Raw genomic sequence first — 18,001 nt, 5'->3', positions numbered from 1 at the left:
TGTGTGTACATCTATTATTAACGAATTGAGCTTAATTGTTAAGATTGCATGAATGTTAGAAACCGAATTGCTCAACGTTTACCAAAAATTGAAAACATTTAGATGAAAAAAAAGCCACTCTTGTTGTCAAAGCACGACGCATGCAGAGAGAATATCTATATGATTTGCATTCAGCAAAATCAAACAGTTTTCTGTCGTAAAGCCTGTTGGAGCTCAAGCTCGAGAGATACCGGGTTTGATTCGTGAACTAGGGTATTCATCGGCTGACTTATGTCAACCTATCGACACCTATCTAAACCGATCACATAATAGCATGGTGCATACATACAATGATTACCGATACGTCTCATGATATTAAAACTCACTTAATTAACACATCATTCTAACATATCAGCAGTAGCACAATGTTGTTTTTAAAACGTGTTGGTGTTAACATCATCAATCGTCTTGAGTATACAAAGTTAAGGATTGTTGTTGATGGTCTAACATTAATTGTTCATCATAAATCGCATTTTTTTTTATTTAAACAAAATCAAAGCTGACAGTTCCGCGTGAATAAGTGATAGTATACTGACGCAGCTTACAATGAAACCTTTGCCGACAACGTTGCGGAGCAAACCAATAAAAGATAAATTTCACACCTCAAGTTGAATATCACCTGGACGGCAAAAGTGTCAGATCCTCTTTGTAACATAAAAAATATGGACCATTCAATTTGGGGTAAAGTACAGGCCATTGAGCTCTTTACCTGTAAATGTAAACTAGTTGTCATCATGATTTAATACTTTCTATTATGAATGCCGAGGCTATAGGATATATGTTATGCCCGAAATGTAGTGTCTTGTTCAGTGGGTACATGTATTACCGGCTAGTGACGTCTTTTGCACTTGCAGAATCATATTCTTTAATTTAGCCTCATAAAACATTTGATTAGCCTCACTCACTCACTCACTCACTCACTCACTCACTCACTCACTCACTCACTCACTCACTCACTCACTCACCCACTCACTCGCTCATTCACTCATTCATTCACTCATTCACTCACTCATTCACTCATTCACTCACTCACTCACTCACTCACCCACTCACTCGCTCATTCACTCATTCATTCACTCATTCACTCACTCACTCACTCACTCACTCACTCACTCACTCACTCACTCACTCTCTCACTCACTCACTTACTCATGGAAAGTGCTGAGTTTGATGCTCGTCCGTCCACTATCTACGTACCTTACATATGGAGGACTCGTTGAACGTGACAAACAGCTTAATGCATTGAGAGTATTGAATTCTCATTGCAATGAACTTGCTTGGGCACTGCTACGAAATGGAAGGAAAATTGGGCCTTAGATTTCTATGTTTTACATCAACTTTACACATTGTACCATAGAGTAGGAAGTATATTACACAGTTTACTATGTTTTCTGTTTACTGACTTATGCCTGTCACATGCTTCTGCTGGTTAATAAATGATGAACGTGATGAAGTAAGAATATATGTGTTCAACGTAATTGAGTGAAAGGTGAAATGAGTGATATATGAATATAACGGTATTATGAACATCCATTTAAAATGTGCCCACCAAGATTTCATTAAGCATTGTACGGTATTGTATGTACATCAGATTCATACACCGAAACCAACGAGTCTAGTTCATCATGACGTTTGCAAATTGACTTAATAATATTTTTATTCGACTCAATGCACAAAAGATTTGGGCTCGTCCGGGATTTGAACCCGGGACCTCTCGCACCCTAAGCGAGAATCATACCCCTAGACCAACGAGCCATACGTATATACATATTTTTTATAGAAAACTTAGGCAGATAAAACAACTGCAACGCCTTAATAATTGATAACGATTGCACAACAATTACTGGCGATCTAACTATTTGACCTTTCTTATCACATTGCGGTGAATTTATGAATGAAAGAACGACTCGTTGGTCTAGGTGTATGATTGCATTGTAACTGGAAATCTAACTTATCTTCATAAGACCTGTCGCATCAAATGACGTTGATAGTACATGAGTGGCTCGTTGGTCTAGGGTTATGATTCTCGCTTTGGGTGCGAGAGGTCCCGGGTTCAAATCCCGGACGAGCCCCAATATTTTGCAGATGGTATGCCTCCCAAATTGTATCAAACTGATTGTAATTATTTCTTCAATATTTCTTTTCCAGAATATAGCTTTATTCAAGACATATATCATATAATATACAATACAGTTATAAAAATCTGATGTATCTCAAATGTAAATATGTGAGAAGAATTACATTATACTTTACGAGCAGTTAATAACATTATCAAATCAGAGCTGTGACATGTGTAACTTATAATATACAACACGACTACAACTCATGTCAACATATTTGGACATATATTCGTATATAAATAAAATGTTTAAAATTGAGGAATAACTGATATATATTATGTGTAGTTAACCACATTATCAAATTAGAGTTGTTCGATTTTCAAACATGTTTGTCATTTGTTAATTTATTTATTTAAGAACAAAAAGAAGAAAAAATGCATAGTATTTAATAATTGATAACGATTGCACAACAATTACTGGCAATATAACTATTTGACCTTTCTTATCATATTGCGATGAATTTATGAATAAAAGAGCGACTCGTTGGTCTAGGTGTATGATTGCATTGTAACTGGAAATCTAACTTATCTTAATAAGACCTGTCTTATCAAATGGCGTTGACATTACATGAGTGGCTCGTTGGACTAGGGGTATGATTCTCGCTTTGGGTGCGAGAGGTCCCGGGTTAAAACCCGGACGAGCCCAAATATTTTGCAGATGGTATGCCTCCCAAATAGTTTCAATTTTTATTAAACTGAGGATTGTTATTTTTTCTTCAATATTTTTTTTCCCAGAATATAGCTTTATTCAAGACATATATCATTTAATATACAATACAGTTATACAAATCTGATGTAAATCAAATGTAAATATGTGAGAAGAATTATATAAAACTATATGAGCAGTTAATAACATTATCAAATCAGAGCTGTGACATGTGTAACATATAATATACAACACGACTACAACTCATGACAACATATTTGGACATATATTCGTATATAAATAAAATGTTTAAAATTGAGGAATTAATGATATATGTGTAGTTAACCACATTATCAAATCAGAGTTGTTCGATTTTCAAACATGTTTGTCATTTGTTAATTTATAAGAACAAAAAGAAGAAAAAAAATACATAGTGAAATCTCACACAGTGTACATCTGCATTCATTTTGAAGTCAGATTCTTGTGTATACACAAATTATATGGTTTGTTTCACAATTTTTATATTGGTTATACCGGTATTTGCAATACAATACTTCTAAGCATTCTAATACTTAATAAATAGGTCTGGTATATAGATCTGTAATAAGGGTATTATATTTCATATATCTTAGCATCTATCGCAGTTTACCAAGTATGTTACAAAATACCATTGTTCTATTTCGTTGCATGTTTTTGTCAAATGACTTTGTATCTTACAATTTAAAATCAAACTGTTTTTTAATCCCCTGAAATTGGGAATTATTTTTTCTTTTTTGCATTGAAAAATATAACGTTTGATTTCCAGGTATAGAATATCTAATCTTACATTAACATTCGAAGAGTGTCCCAAAATAAAGCTTTTGTTACTGATGGGAAAATCACTAGAACTTATAAATTTACTTTCGCGATCAGCAACTGAACATGTTCACAGTTCCAAAACAAATGAAGGATAGTTTCATCATGCTGGTCACAGAAGGTACACTTACTATTGTTCGAGATTTTCATTTTAAACATAAGAGCATTTGTTCCTAGGATTTGGTGTATAACTCTAACTTGTAACTATTGTAAATATGTATGTTTTGTTATCCAAAAAACTTTTCTAAAAATTATTTTCCATTCTTCATCAGTCATAACAAAGTTAACCCATTTATTCAAGCAGGTTGGCTTTACTTTATTTTCAATAAAACAATTATATATACTCTTGCCTTTATCGTTATTACAAATAAAGTATTGCGCATAGCAAGAAATGGCTGGTGTCGAAACACAGCTCGAGTTTATTTCCAGATTTAGTTTTGTAAACAAGCATTGTACTGTTTTTGTAAGAGCTTCATAGTGTAAGAACGTCAATGGTTGACCTGTTATGCATTCAATTTCAGTATTGGAAAGAAATTTGTTTGAGCTGGTAATTATGTCACGTACATATCTTAAACCCCTATCATACAACGATTTCAAGAAAAATGGTTCTTTTCCTATTGTAAAATTGTCATTATAAAAAAGAGGCATACTTAAAATGTCTTCTAATTCTGTGACCTTAACAGTGGCAACAAAATCTCCATTGCAGGTTAACACTTGTAACCATAACTTGTTTGTTATATTTTCAAAATTTGCTTATATAACATATTCCAGTATTAAACAATTTGCTGACATCTATTATACTTCTAGCTAGCATAATGCATTTGCAATCGTAACATCTATAAAGTTTTCTAATCCATGATAATTTTATTTTTTGACAAAAGGCGACAATATCAATCATTTTCAATCTTCCTTTATCATAGTTTTGAACAAGGACAGAGCTTTTTATTTTGTAAGAACCATTTTTCCAAACAATATCAAAAAACAGTTTATTAAGTTTATCTAAAACTTCGATCTTTGGAGTAGGCAATGTAAAAAAGTAGTGAGTAAATAATGGGAGAATTAGCGACTTCATAACTGTAATTTTTCCAATAGGAGTAAGTTTTCGTTTCTTCCATCGTGATATTAAATTGATTGCATTATTTAACTTTTCTGAATAGTTCAATTCGATTATGTTTTCAAGGTTTACATCAAATGTTATCACCAATAAATTAAATTGTGTAGTCCCCCAATTAAGTTTATATTTAGTTTTAATAGACCGCGAACTGTATTTAAGCGAACCAATCCATACAACTTGAGTTTTATCAAAATTAACATTTAAACCAGGCATTAAAGAGAATTGATGCAGTAAATCGAGAGTTGAGTTTAGAGAGTTTTCGGATCCATCTAACAACAAAGAAGTATCATCCGCAAATTTTGTAAGCTTATATTCGATTCCATTTATCACAATTCCTTTAATATTGCTAGAACTCTTTATCTTAATGGCTAAAATTTCTGCACACAAAATAAATAAATAGGGTGATATAGGATCTCCTTGCCTGCAGCCGTGGCCTATTTGGAAGTTTTCGGATAAAAAGCCGTTTAACTGTACAGCCGCTTGTGTGTTTTTAAGAAAACCCGAAATCCAGCGAAAAAAACTTGGTCCAAAATGGAAGAATTTCAATGTTTGCTCAATAAAGTCAAACGATAATGTATCGAAGGCTTTTTCAAAATCGATAAGCATTATTAAGCCAGGGATGTTGTTGTTTTCAACGTTGTGCATGATGTCGTACAACAATCTAGTGTTTTCTCCAATATAGCGCCCAGAGACAAAGCCAGTTTGGTCCCGCGATATAAGATGTTCTAAATGAGGTTTCAGTCTATTGGCAATTGCTCCGGATGCTAATTTATAAACAACATTTGGTAATGTAATTGGTCACCAGTTTTTAAGAAAATGTTTAGGTTTGTTCTCTTTAGGGGTGCATATTATAATACCTTGTTTTTGTGATGAGGAAAATGCATTATTTATGTATGCAAAATTGATGCTTCTTAGTACAAAGATACCAATATGTTTCCAAAAAACCTTAAAAACGTTGGTTGTAAAACCATCAGACCCTGGGCTTTTATCGTTATTCATAGGTTTAAAAGTATTTGAAAGTTCTTCGTATGTAATTAAACCTTCGATTTTTGACATTTCATCAGGAAGCAGTTTCCTTGTTCCAAGTGGATTCAAATTGTTCAAATAATACTCGTATTGTGGTTCTGCTTTTTGATATAAATTTTTGTAAAAACGGGTGGTTTCATTTAAAATTTCTGATTGGTTATATACTGCCCGTTATCAGTCTCAATAAATGGGATATTTTTATTTAAAATGTGTTGTTTTTCTAGGGAGCAGAAATATTTTGTAGTTTTCTCACCATTATCTATCCATTGACTTCTAGATCTAACAATATATCCCTGGACTTTGATGTCTCTTATGTTATTTAATTGTAAGTTCAGTTGTTGCAATTGTTCTTTGTTATTTTCATTTAAGTTACGTTCAATGTTTTCAATTTCAAATAATAACCTTTGTTCTTCAGATAGTAATCGTTTGTTTTTGTAACTAGAATATAAAATAAGTTTTCCCCTGATTTCCATTAATAATGTTTCGAGGAAAAGTTGATCATTTATAGTAAAACAAATGTCCTTATTATCAATTAGGCTAATAGTATCTAAATCGTAGACAGGTAGGCAATACTGTTTTTTCTTCAATTAGATTGTTTATAGAAGTAACATAGTCAATATCTTTGAGAAGATAATTATTAAATTTCCAAAGACCTTTGCCATGGTCACATTGTTTGTAGCAAAGCGAAATATCTACAATAGAATGATCTGATTTTATACTAGTACGAATATCTGATGATTTCAAATTATTGAGAAAGTTTGGGGTTATTAAGAAAAAATCAAGTCTTGCTTGTAGCAAAGGATTATTGCGCATCCATGTATATCTTTTTGTATCATCATGTATTTCTCTAAAAGTATCAACCAAATTTCTGTTTACGATTTCTTGTTATACAATATGACGTGCTTTAATATTATTATTTGAAGATTTATAATTGTTATAGTCTAAATAATTATTATTCTCAAATTCATCTATAATATCAAACATATTTTTGTAGAACTGCGGATTGTCTGAGTTTGGTTCATATAGAGTAACCAACGTTAGGTTCATATTCCAAAGATTAAGTTTCAAACAAATGTAGTTCCCTAGTGGATCTACTTTACAATTGTGAATTTTAATATCGGCACCTTTTTTAATCAGGACAGCACAGCCTCTGGCATTTGATTTCCCAAAGCTTAAAAAGCATTCCCTCTCCCCAAAACTATAGATTTCTTTCTCAAGCTTTTTTGGCCAGTGTGTATCCTGTAAACAGTAAATTTGATAATCTTTTTCTTTTAAAAACTCTAAAACATCGATTCTTTTCCTATTTCCATATAGGCCGCGGCAATTCAGAGAACATATTTTAATGTGATTCATAAGCTGTGATTAGATACACGTGTTATATGTTTGTACATGTAATTATAATACATAAGGCAATAGATCCATAATAGCCATGCAATAATATGCCAAGTTATCTTTTCAAATACAATGTTCGATAGTATTTTATAGTTTTTATAACAGAACAAGTGTATACACTCCATTGAGGGCTGTACAAGTGTAAATGAATGTTTCACTATGAAACCAGGAAAACAACAACACAAAACACAAAAATAAAGCAAAAATAAAGAAACATTCAAAATGTGTTAATACATCACACATCTTGAGAGTCAGCATAAGGTAATAATGTGATCTGCAAATATACACAATATTGATAATTATTATACTGAGGTTGGAATGAGGTTCCTGTAAGGAAGATAACCCATAAATAATGACAGAACAATCGAGCAACCAACTATAAACAATTAACGAGTTATACAACAAACGGGGGAGCAAAAATCGACACACACAAAATGGGACATCAAATATGCTCATCTATACTTGTTAATCATTATTTAAGAAAGCATATGCACAGCCCAGTTGGGTTTAAGTAAGAGGGACAACCCATACATAATTTAAAAAAAACGCAAAAAAACAGACGCTTACAAACACTACACATTTAAACAACAGAAAAAGGAACACATATTTACACACAAAAGGAAAAATCAGAAGTACCCAGCATATTATTTTATATCTTTCAAGAAAGCATATGCCCACCAAAAATACACCTTCAATTTTCATAATTAAAAAACTACAATTCCTGAAATATAAGGAAGATGTAACAACAGGCAAAGCCATCGATAACATTCAAAGCATATTTGAGCATTTAAACCTAAACCGAAAGCGAAATTAGTTTAAATGCTCTATGCTTTTGTGTGCAAACACTTTCCAAAACAAGAAGGGAAATAGAATATTTCTTCAATATTAAAATGTGATAAGACCAACTAGCCAGTAGTTAATGTCTCTTTTTTATAGCATATTTAGTAGTAAATCACCGATTATAAAACGCACGGCCGTTAATCACAGGCGCCACCCTTTTTTAATAATACTTCCGAGGTTGCACAAAGGATTGACATTTCTACATGTTCTTTAGTTGTCACATGTTTTTGTTTCAACATAAATCAGACAATGCGATTCAGCAATGACTTAAGCATCCACATATTTACAGAAACACACAATTTTAACCCGTTTGGAAACGTAAGGATGTTGATACGTTGTGGCATGATGGAGATTTTAAAAGCAAATCGATGTCTTTAGCCTGTGTGACGAGCAAATTTCCACCCAAGTATAACTACAAATAACGATTGCTTTGAACATGCACAAGTTGTTACATGCGCAAAAACATGTGTTTGTTGCAGATCTAATTTACAGTTTTACAAGTGCCCACAGAAGATGTAGATAACGCCAAGAAAGTTGCGCTAAGGACAGGAGGTGGCGCGGAACTAACTCGAATTTATAGGGCATTGCTTGCAAGGAGATATAGGAGAAGTTATTGTTAAATACATAATATGTTTATTCCCTCGCAGATGTGACAATAATTATAGAACAAATTCTAAACAGACATTATCAATTTTATTGTTTTGGTCTAAACTTGTTTCTAGAGTACAGGTGGGTAAGCGTCCTTTAGTTTAATAAAATGTCTTGGTTGATCTATTGATTCCGATTTTAAGTGCAGCGCTAACCTGGCTTATATTTCTTAATGATATCACAATGATATGGAAATCCGGCGTTCAAAGAAGCACGTCAGTTCCGTTCTGTGCAGCGACTTTGCTGAAGAAAAAACTGTTTTCATTAAAACATCATTATCATAGAATTCGTATTATACAAAACATGCACATAATATAAAAAGGCACTCTTTCTGAGTATTCAGAAGTATGTAAGAACCCCTCGATATAAATGAATGAAAACATAATTAGCATAAATGTACCATAGTAAAATAGTTTTTGCTATTTGATGTTCGGATAGTAAAGTATTTATTTTAAATATTGCATGATTTCAGTTGTAATAATGATATAAATTATGAAAGCATTTTGCCCGGAACTGTTGAGATTTTGTTTTGTTCTGTTTTCTGACGAAATACCATAATAATACTGCGCCACGTGTTTACATCTTATTTGAAGAAGATTTGTATAATAATGCATACATAAGAAAATAAAAAAAGACCAACGAGCCGTGCCTACCATTCCAACTGCGAATGATATAAATAATATCTCTTAAACTTTCAAAGGCATAGACTGTCATCATTTTACATAAGTAATACCCTACGCAAACACGAATAGGGCTCGTCCGGCATTTGAACCCTGGATACCTCGCATACGTCTTGACCAACGAGACATACGCATCCGGACGTGTCTTTTCATAGCTAAATACTAAATCACCTTTGATAAAAAACTACATCTCGTTTAAGTGAATAATATATAACGATTGCACAAATAAAAACCTCAAATATAGATACATCTGAACTAGTGTTTGACCTTTCTTATCAACATGAGATGAAGTTACCGTTACAAAAGTGACCCGTTGATTCTCGCTGTAGGTGCGAGAGTTCCCGGGTTTCAATCCCGGAGAAGCCCGAATATTTTGCAGTTGTTATGCTGTATCTAACTTGTTTACATGTCTGCATGTGCAATCAATAGTTGGCATTGATTTGGCATTTATTATTCAATTCTGAAAAGCATTGTCTGATTATTCCAACAATGTATATTATAAATAATTGATTTATGTTTATATATATATATATATATATATATATATATATATATATATATATATATATATATATATATATATATATATATATATATAATCCGAATCATACGTCCCGATCAACGAGTCTTGACTTAATATTTTTTACGGACGACTTTATGTAAAAAAGCTTTTGCGCGACTGGTTTGCCACCGGGACCTCTCGCACCCTAATCGTACCTCTACACCGACGAGTCATACTTATCTGTTCGTGTCTTTTATGGAAAACTTAGTACTTAATCAACGAAGATAAAACAACTGCAACGCGTTCATAATTTTTAAACGATTGCACTATTAATGGCTATCTGTCTATCTGACTATTTGACCTTTCTTATCATATTGCGATTAATTTACGACTTTTATTAAGTCTCGTTGGTCTATGAGTATGATTCTCGCTTTGGGTGCGAGATGTCCCGGGGTCAAATCCCGGACGAGCCCAAATATTTTGCAGATGTTCATAATAGTTTAATGTCTGGATGTTCATTCCATTGAGCGTTGTGATTCTTTCTTCAATATGAAAAGATGATAAGACCATCTAGCCAGAAGTAGGTGACCATGTATGAGGTGGCGCAAAGGATTGATATTTGTACATGAGGTTTCGTTTTTCATTTTATAAGTTTTTGTTTCAACATAAATCGGACAATACGATTCGGCAATGACATTAAAGCATCCACATATTTACAGAAACACACATTGTGTACCCATTTGGAAACGTAAGGATGTTGATACGTTGTGGCATGGTGGAGTTTTAAAAAGGAAATCGATGACTTTATCCTGTGTGCCGAGCAAATTTCCACCCAAGCATAATTACAAATAACGATTGCTTTGAACATGCACAAGTTGTTAAATGCGCAAAACAACATTGGTTTCTTGCAGATCTAATAGACAATTTTACAATTGTCTTAACAAGATGTAGATAATGCCAAGAAAGTTGCGCTAAAGACAGGAGGTGGCGCGGAACTAAAACTGAAATGCATAGGGCATTGCGTGCACGTTTTAGCACGTTTTTTTGTGGTTGTGTTTTTATGTCTTTATAATATAAATATATAGAATAAACAAATTACACAACCGCATAATATAGCAACGCTTCATCATGTACTGCAAATGTAAGAAATTTTGCAAAGTAATCATTTGAGCACATAACTATTGGTTATAACTCAAGCATCCATCACCTAAGCGCATTTAAGTCATGTTGCGCAAAATAAGAACTTTCGTTGGAAAGAGAAAAGCAATGCCTCTGGTGGGAAAGTCAAAAACACTTGTTTCTTGTGTAATACATAATGCAAAATTTAGTTTGTTTTAAGTGAGCGGCGCTGAAAAGAACAACTCCTTATTTCAACACTAGGCGAGGAGTACACAGGTCACAATAACGGTAATACAAGTATAACAAAATGTTAACATAAATAATATTCAATTTGTTAGATTAATATGTCGATACAGCAGAAGTTATTGTTAAATACACAAATTGTCTATTCCTTCGCAGATGTTACAAAAATTAAAGAACAAAATTCTTAGAATACGTAATCAATTTTATTGTTTTGTCTTAACATTTTTCTAAGGTGCGGGTGGGTAAGCGTCATTTAATTTAATTACATGTCTTAGTGGATCTCTCGTTTCTGATTTTGAGTGCCACGCTGACCTTGATTTTATATCTTAATGATATGACAATGCTATGGAAACACGACGTTCAAAGAAGCACATCAGTTCCGTTTGTGCAGCGACTTTGCTGAAGAAAAAACTGCGTATTTACAAAACATGCACATAAATATAAAATGCACTCTTTCTGATAATTCAAGTATGTAAGAACCCCTCGATATAAAAAAATGAAAACATTATTAGCAAAAACGTGCCACAGTAAAGTATTGTTATTTGATGTTCGGATAGCAAAGTATATAGTTTAAATATTGCATGATTTCAGTTCTAATAATGATATAAATTATGAAAGCATTTTGCACGGACCTGTTGTGCTTGTTCTGTTTTCTGACGAAATACCATATTTACATACTTCTCACGATACTTCTTGCAGAGAGCGATCATCACAATCAGTACAATAAGCGCAAGAACTGCGACACCGGAAGTTGCGAGCCCGGACTGAAGGTTGCTGAGGGTCCATGTACTGGTCTGTGACTGCACATGCCGGGTTTCTGTTTGAATGTGTATTGTTTTACATAACACATAAGTCATAACTAAGTCCTTTAAGTGAATTAAAAATTTATGTTAACAACAATTTTGCAATATATATTTTGTAATATTTACCAGCATGAACTTCATTCCTCGATTGTTAAATGAGATTTGCACATGTTAGCATTAAATGACCGATCAGTTGTTGACTGACCTCGAGTTCTATGTATGTTGGCATTATTTGACTGCCCTTAAGATTTACACATGTAATCATTAAATGACCGATCGGTTGTTGACTGATCTTTAGATTTGCACATGTAATCATTAAATGACCGATCGGTTGTTGACTGATCTTTAGATTTGCACATGTTAACATTTAATGACCGATCGGTTGTTGACTGACCTTGAGTTTTATGTATGTTGGCTGTATTTGACGGACATTTAGCTGTGTTTATGTTGGTAGTTGTCAACTGACCGAAATTATAGGTTATTAGACGTTTCACTGTACAATACGGAGATATATTTGGACGAGCACACAGTTTAAGTCATATTGGACGAGCCGTTAGGCGAGTCCAATATGACTTCAAACTGTGTGCGAGTCCAAATATATCACGTATTGTACAGTTTAAACGTCTAATAATCTTTTTATTCTATATCCCTTGCTAACGCTCTTTTGTTTCTTCTTTAAAATATATTACCAAACCAGCTTTCCGTATTTTTATTTTCATTCATCTGATTACGCAATTTATGACGTATCTCGTGTGACGCCATTTCTCTGACGAAACATACTAGTATAAGCAAGACTTTCTACATTTTAAGGACAACACTAATCACTATGGACGTGTTTGTGTTTAACAGTAAATTAATCATAATATTTTTTTTAAATCATCGAACGAATCCAAAACGTATTTCGGATTGTGTGTTTGTAATGCATAATTGTTAACTTCGATAGGAATAAAGCAACTCGCTCCGACAGGATTACGATTTCGTAAATCGTGTTTTGGGTCAGAATGGTTAGCTTGGATACAAACGCTATCAAAGAAAGTGTGGATTTAAATACATTTCGATAAAGGGATGGAAGAACAGAATATGGAAGGGCATATCATTTAACTGTGTTGCTATAAGCATTGGATTAAAGCTGTCATTGAGGTTAATAAAATAGAGTTTTTGTTTTGCTGTTGCATTTGTTTTTCAATTTCAAACAATAACAATATCACTTGCTGTTGCATTTGTTTTTAATTTCTAACATTTATCCAATTTATTTATTTAAGAAATACAATCTAAATATCGCCTGTGTGAATCGAATATTGTACATTCGGATATTTTTTCTCGGTAACGGCTTTTATCGTTATAAAACAATTGCTTAGTGCACTTGTACTCAACTGTCCAATATGGAAAAAATACAGACTTTTTGGATCCAATACCGGAATATATTGGACGGTCACGTGGTACTTATGAAGAATGCCCATTGGATGAATTTATTGGATATAGAAAAATTGCAGTCTTCACGATAGTTCATTTTATCCACTAGCCATTCGGGCTACTGGAATGGTAAAGACAAGTAGCCCAGCAGCAAAATTACTAGCCCAAAGTAAATTTGTTAAAATATACACCCTGTTAAAGGGTTTCATCTTTCAATAGCAGTTAATCTATTAAAAAGTAAAATTGTATCCAGGGTATGTTAACTGTAAAGCCTATTGCAAAAACAATTGCAACACAATATAACAAGTCAATGTAATTATGTCCTTTATTAATTATAAGTATTTAACATGTGATAAACAACTTCTTCGTTCATCTAATCATCACTGCAATTGACATGACGCCTTATCTATGATCGCTCTGCCCACTAGAATTGATCCACCAATCAGCGATCGATTAATCGGGCGCACTCGTTAGCAATGACCTATCCGCCATTTTCTAGACAAGCTACATGTTAAGGTTCACTTTTATTCCAATGAGTTTCTTTTGTTTTCCTCTTAAAAAAACGATTAAAAATGGTTAAACGGTGTCAATGGGGATTATGTAACTCGGACAATCGATATCCTGAAAGATTAGTTGGTGACATTTAATTTAAATCGTTTCCAAAGCCGAAAAGAGATCTTGAGAACTGTAAGAGATGTATAAATACATGCGGTCGTCACCACGAACAACTGAACGTCAACACTGTCAAAGACAATTATAATATATTTTTATCGGATATACTAGCAGATTTAAATAGTTTATGTTATCGATCTGATTATCACATAATATTTCACTTTTTTAAAATAGTTTTATCAGTTACTAGGTCAGAAGCGAGGTTTATCTTCATTACTTAAAGAGAAATAAAACCCACCATGAAGCCTAATTCATGCTGTGTTTTATTACTCTGATAGTAATGCACTTAATTGACATCATACATGTTATTTGAAGGTGACATGTGATTTATTATCTTATTAACGGTATCTACACATTTGCGCTCATGTGGTGTCACCAATAAACGCTTTTAATCCACACTAGGAGCTCGAATGCCTAGATCTCATTTTTTAAACGAGTTTCTATATTTTGTTCGGATTAAAAAAACGGAAATGAAATATGGCAAAAACGGTGTAAATGCAACTCTGACATTTGGTATCCAGAAAGATAAGTTAGATGAATTAAATTTACACCATTTCCAACGCGGAAATGCGGTCTTGAGTGGAAGCTTAAAAAATTATTGAGATCCCCTTTAAAGAACATTTATTTATTTCACAAACTTGAAATGTCATATAAGCAATAACTAAGCATTATTAAGTATGTATTATGTGTGCATGTAAAATAATTGAGAATTTTGGTACCCAATTCGTGTAACTTTACGAAATCCCCGTTAAAAATCGCATTTCTGTGTGTGTCAGAAACAAGTGAAAACCATTTTGTTATTATTTTAATAAATACTTATCGATAAATGCTATTGTAAAAGAGTTATTATTACTGATATTAGTTAAACAATAAATGCGGTAACTTCGCGGAAGTCGTTACCTGCGCGAGCGTCTGATATTGGTAGCCTTATTAATTTATAATAGCCTGACCGTATTCCCTTTCGTACAACGCTAATTTTATATCAGACAATGTCAAAACGACTGTGTTGGTTTTGCGCTTTAAATTATAGTGATTGATAAATGTCCCATAAGCAATGTTTAATATGATTAATATCACTTTTATACGCAATAACATGTGGGATTGAGGTACCCACCCGGCGTCAGAAAGCGCGTAAAACTTCGCCGAATTCCCAGTTATAAAGCGCTATTTCGTGTCAATACACGGGTAGGGGGGAATGTTTCTGTAATAATTTTGTTAATAACACGGGTAAATACCGGTGAAGTGTTAATTTATTGCAAATACCACCATTACACGTAATAACGGGTTCGATTTCGGGAAGCGCGCAAGCGTTTGAGAGCGTGTTTAATGTACCGATTTACCCGTTATAAATAGCTGATGTTCTCTTTAATCTTATATTTTTTGCATTTGCAGAATAACTAAATGGCATCAACCCCTTTACATGTGTAATATGGTGTTAAACAAGTCCATTAAATCATCCGGAATATCGCGTATTTAGGTGGGGGGCTAGGGGGCTAAAGTCCCCCCAGCTGGCTGGCTAGACACGATTTTTAATAAAAATGAGCCCCTTACAGTTACAATCCACTTGTGTATTTCCTGTCATATGTCCCTATTAAGCCATAAACAGCTGTCGATTTGTGTGATTAGCCCCCAGGCATGTGTACAGACGATCTAACATTCGTCAGCTAAAGTGCACGCTTCATTGGCTGTAAGTAATAAACTGCGCTATTTGATTGGCTGAAGAAGATACATTCAACTAATGAAATTCATCCATACATTTAGCTATAGATAAATGTTTTCAAATGGCTGAGGCAGCAACACCCGAATTAAATTACACAAGAAACCTAACGACTCCCTTTGTTGACACTTTTGTGAACGAAATGGCACCGAAATGGACTTGTGAAAAACAATATTTCAATTTGTAGCAATTAAAGAGTTTAGACGAACACAATGGACAATCATTATTATTTTTTCGGTAATTTCTTTGATGAATTTAGTTGGTATTAGCTCTTTAGAGTGATAATCCTATTGAGTAACAAGTTATTGCCAGTGAAATTCAACTGCACACTTAAAGCGGGTATATACGATTTTGTCAAATATTTATGAATTTATATAAAATGTGTAAAAAAACGTATGATATATATATTTAAATATAAATTAAAATAAAAGTTAAGAAGAACATGTGTCGAAAATGTGAAATAAGCCAGATATTTAATTCTGAAATTGAAAACGGCTGTACAGCCGAATTCGCCAGCATGTATACCATACATGTACGATGTGAATCTAAACTTAGTTTAACGGGTTGACTTATCCTGCAACAATATCTATTCATACGACACACGAACACTAACTCCAATCCTAATACAAAGACGAATGCTTCGGTTATTGTAGGAAAATATGTACGTCACAATCGGCTCGGGGCGCTAATATGTCTTTGCTGCATTTTATGAAATTCGGCTTTAATGTATAATTTTTCTTGTCTATTTTGTGTTATTGTAACATATTTTATAAATATATTACAATTAAACACATATAAAAAAATCGTATATACCCGCTTTAATGAATGGCAATTATTTTTTTGTTTTGATTTGGTTATTTTACAAATCGGGCTTACTGCTTTGATGTTCATTCGTAGTTTTTAAAATTAAAAAGACTCAAAAATGAAGAATTACTTTGCAATATGAAACTAAATCATTTTCTTAAAGCGTGACAACATCGAGGCAGCAACACCCGAATTAAATTACACAAGAAACCTAACGACTCCCTTTGTTGACACTTTTGTGAACGAAATGGACACTCAATTCAGTGATTTGCAGACTAAGGCAGCCATGGGATTGAAGTTTATACCTGAACAAATGTGCTCCTCTCCTGTCAGTGCTTGTGACCTTGAATGGTTCAATGATGATCTCCCTTCCCCTCAGTCCCTTCCTGCCGAGTTGCACTTTATATGGCAGGCTAGGTGGAAAGGTGTACCCAACCCACCTACTACCCTTCAGGGCTCTGTTGCAGATTGTGATTCCCAGCTGTACCCCACCATTTACACTGTTTTGTCCATATCATGTGTGTTCCCTGTCACATCATGCGAGTGTGAAAGGAGTATCAGTGCCCAAGGACTTGTTAAGACAAAACTAAGATCATCAATGGGTCAGGACAGGTTGTCCGCTGTGTGCCTGCTTTCCATTCATAGGGACATGGACATAAACATTTTAATGTTGTACCTAAGTTGACCTAGTAGGATATCCAACAAGGTTAAATAGGAGGTCCACCCATCTAACTCCGTTAAAAAAAGTTATTGATAAAGATAATGTCTCCCACCACTTTAGTGGTTTGAGAGACATTTGATTTACCCCTGTGTGTCTGTCTGTCCGTGTGTCTGTCACACTTGATGTGTGAACTCAAGTTCTTATTTGTTTCACATGCACTTTTATCATGCAAAATGCTGATTAGATAGCAGGAAATCGCATCATTTCAAGGTGCCATTAAAAAAAAAATCGACGACGGAAGGGGACACCCCTCCCGCACCCTATTGAGCCCCCCCTCTGAAAATTTTCTGGATACGCCTCTGTTTAAAATCTATATGCAGTCTATAGGCAAAGAAGCCATTTTGGTGTTAGCTTGTCTAGGTTTTCTTCATGCTGAGCCACGTGATTAAGTGGGCGGAGCGATCACTGATAAGGCGTCATGTCAATCCTGGAGATCCTCTTAGTCAGAAACCATATCCTGTAAAACAAGCAACCTGATAGTTATTTTCCAGAAGTTTACTTGACAAGTGAAGGCATAGATGGCATACTTTTATCATACATGTTGACTTTTTTCTTATGCTGTGTTTTTAAGCGTAGCTTATTAAACTCTGTCTTACAGAAGTAGCTTCTCCTTCATCACTGATTTTTTACCACTTTTCTTGAAATTCA

General features: G+C 33.8%; 2 non-coding genes across 2 annotated transcripts; one reads left to right on the top strand and one right to left on the bottom strand.

Moving 5' to 3' along the window:
- Positions 1–1,722: 1,722 nt before the first annotated feature.
- Trnap-agg (transfer RNA proline (anticodon AGG)) lies at positions 1,723–1,794 on the bottom strand. The gene has a single exon. It is a non-coding gene; the product is annotated as a tRNA-Pro (tRNA).
- Positions 1,795–2,039: 245 nt separating this feature from the next.
- Trnap-ugg (transfer RNA proline (anticodon UGG)) lies at positions 2,040–2,111 on the top strand. Its single transcript has one exon. It is a non-coding gene; the product is annotated as a tRNA-Pro (tRNA).
- The last annotated feature ends 15,890 nt before the right edge of the window (positions 2,112–18,001 follow it).

This window comes from Dreissena polymorpha, chromosome 13 (assembly GCF_020536995.1).
Source record: "Dreissena polymorpha isolate Duluth1 chromosome 13, UMN_Dpol_1.0, whole genome shotgun sequence".
Lineage (NCBI taxonomy): Eukaryota > Metazoa > Mollusca > Bivalvia > Myida > Dreissenidae > Dreissena > Dreissena polymorpha.
The sequence above is the reverse complement of the archived record's forward strand: the minus strand, read 5'-3'. Positions and strand labels throughout refer to the sequence as shown.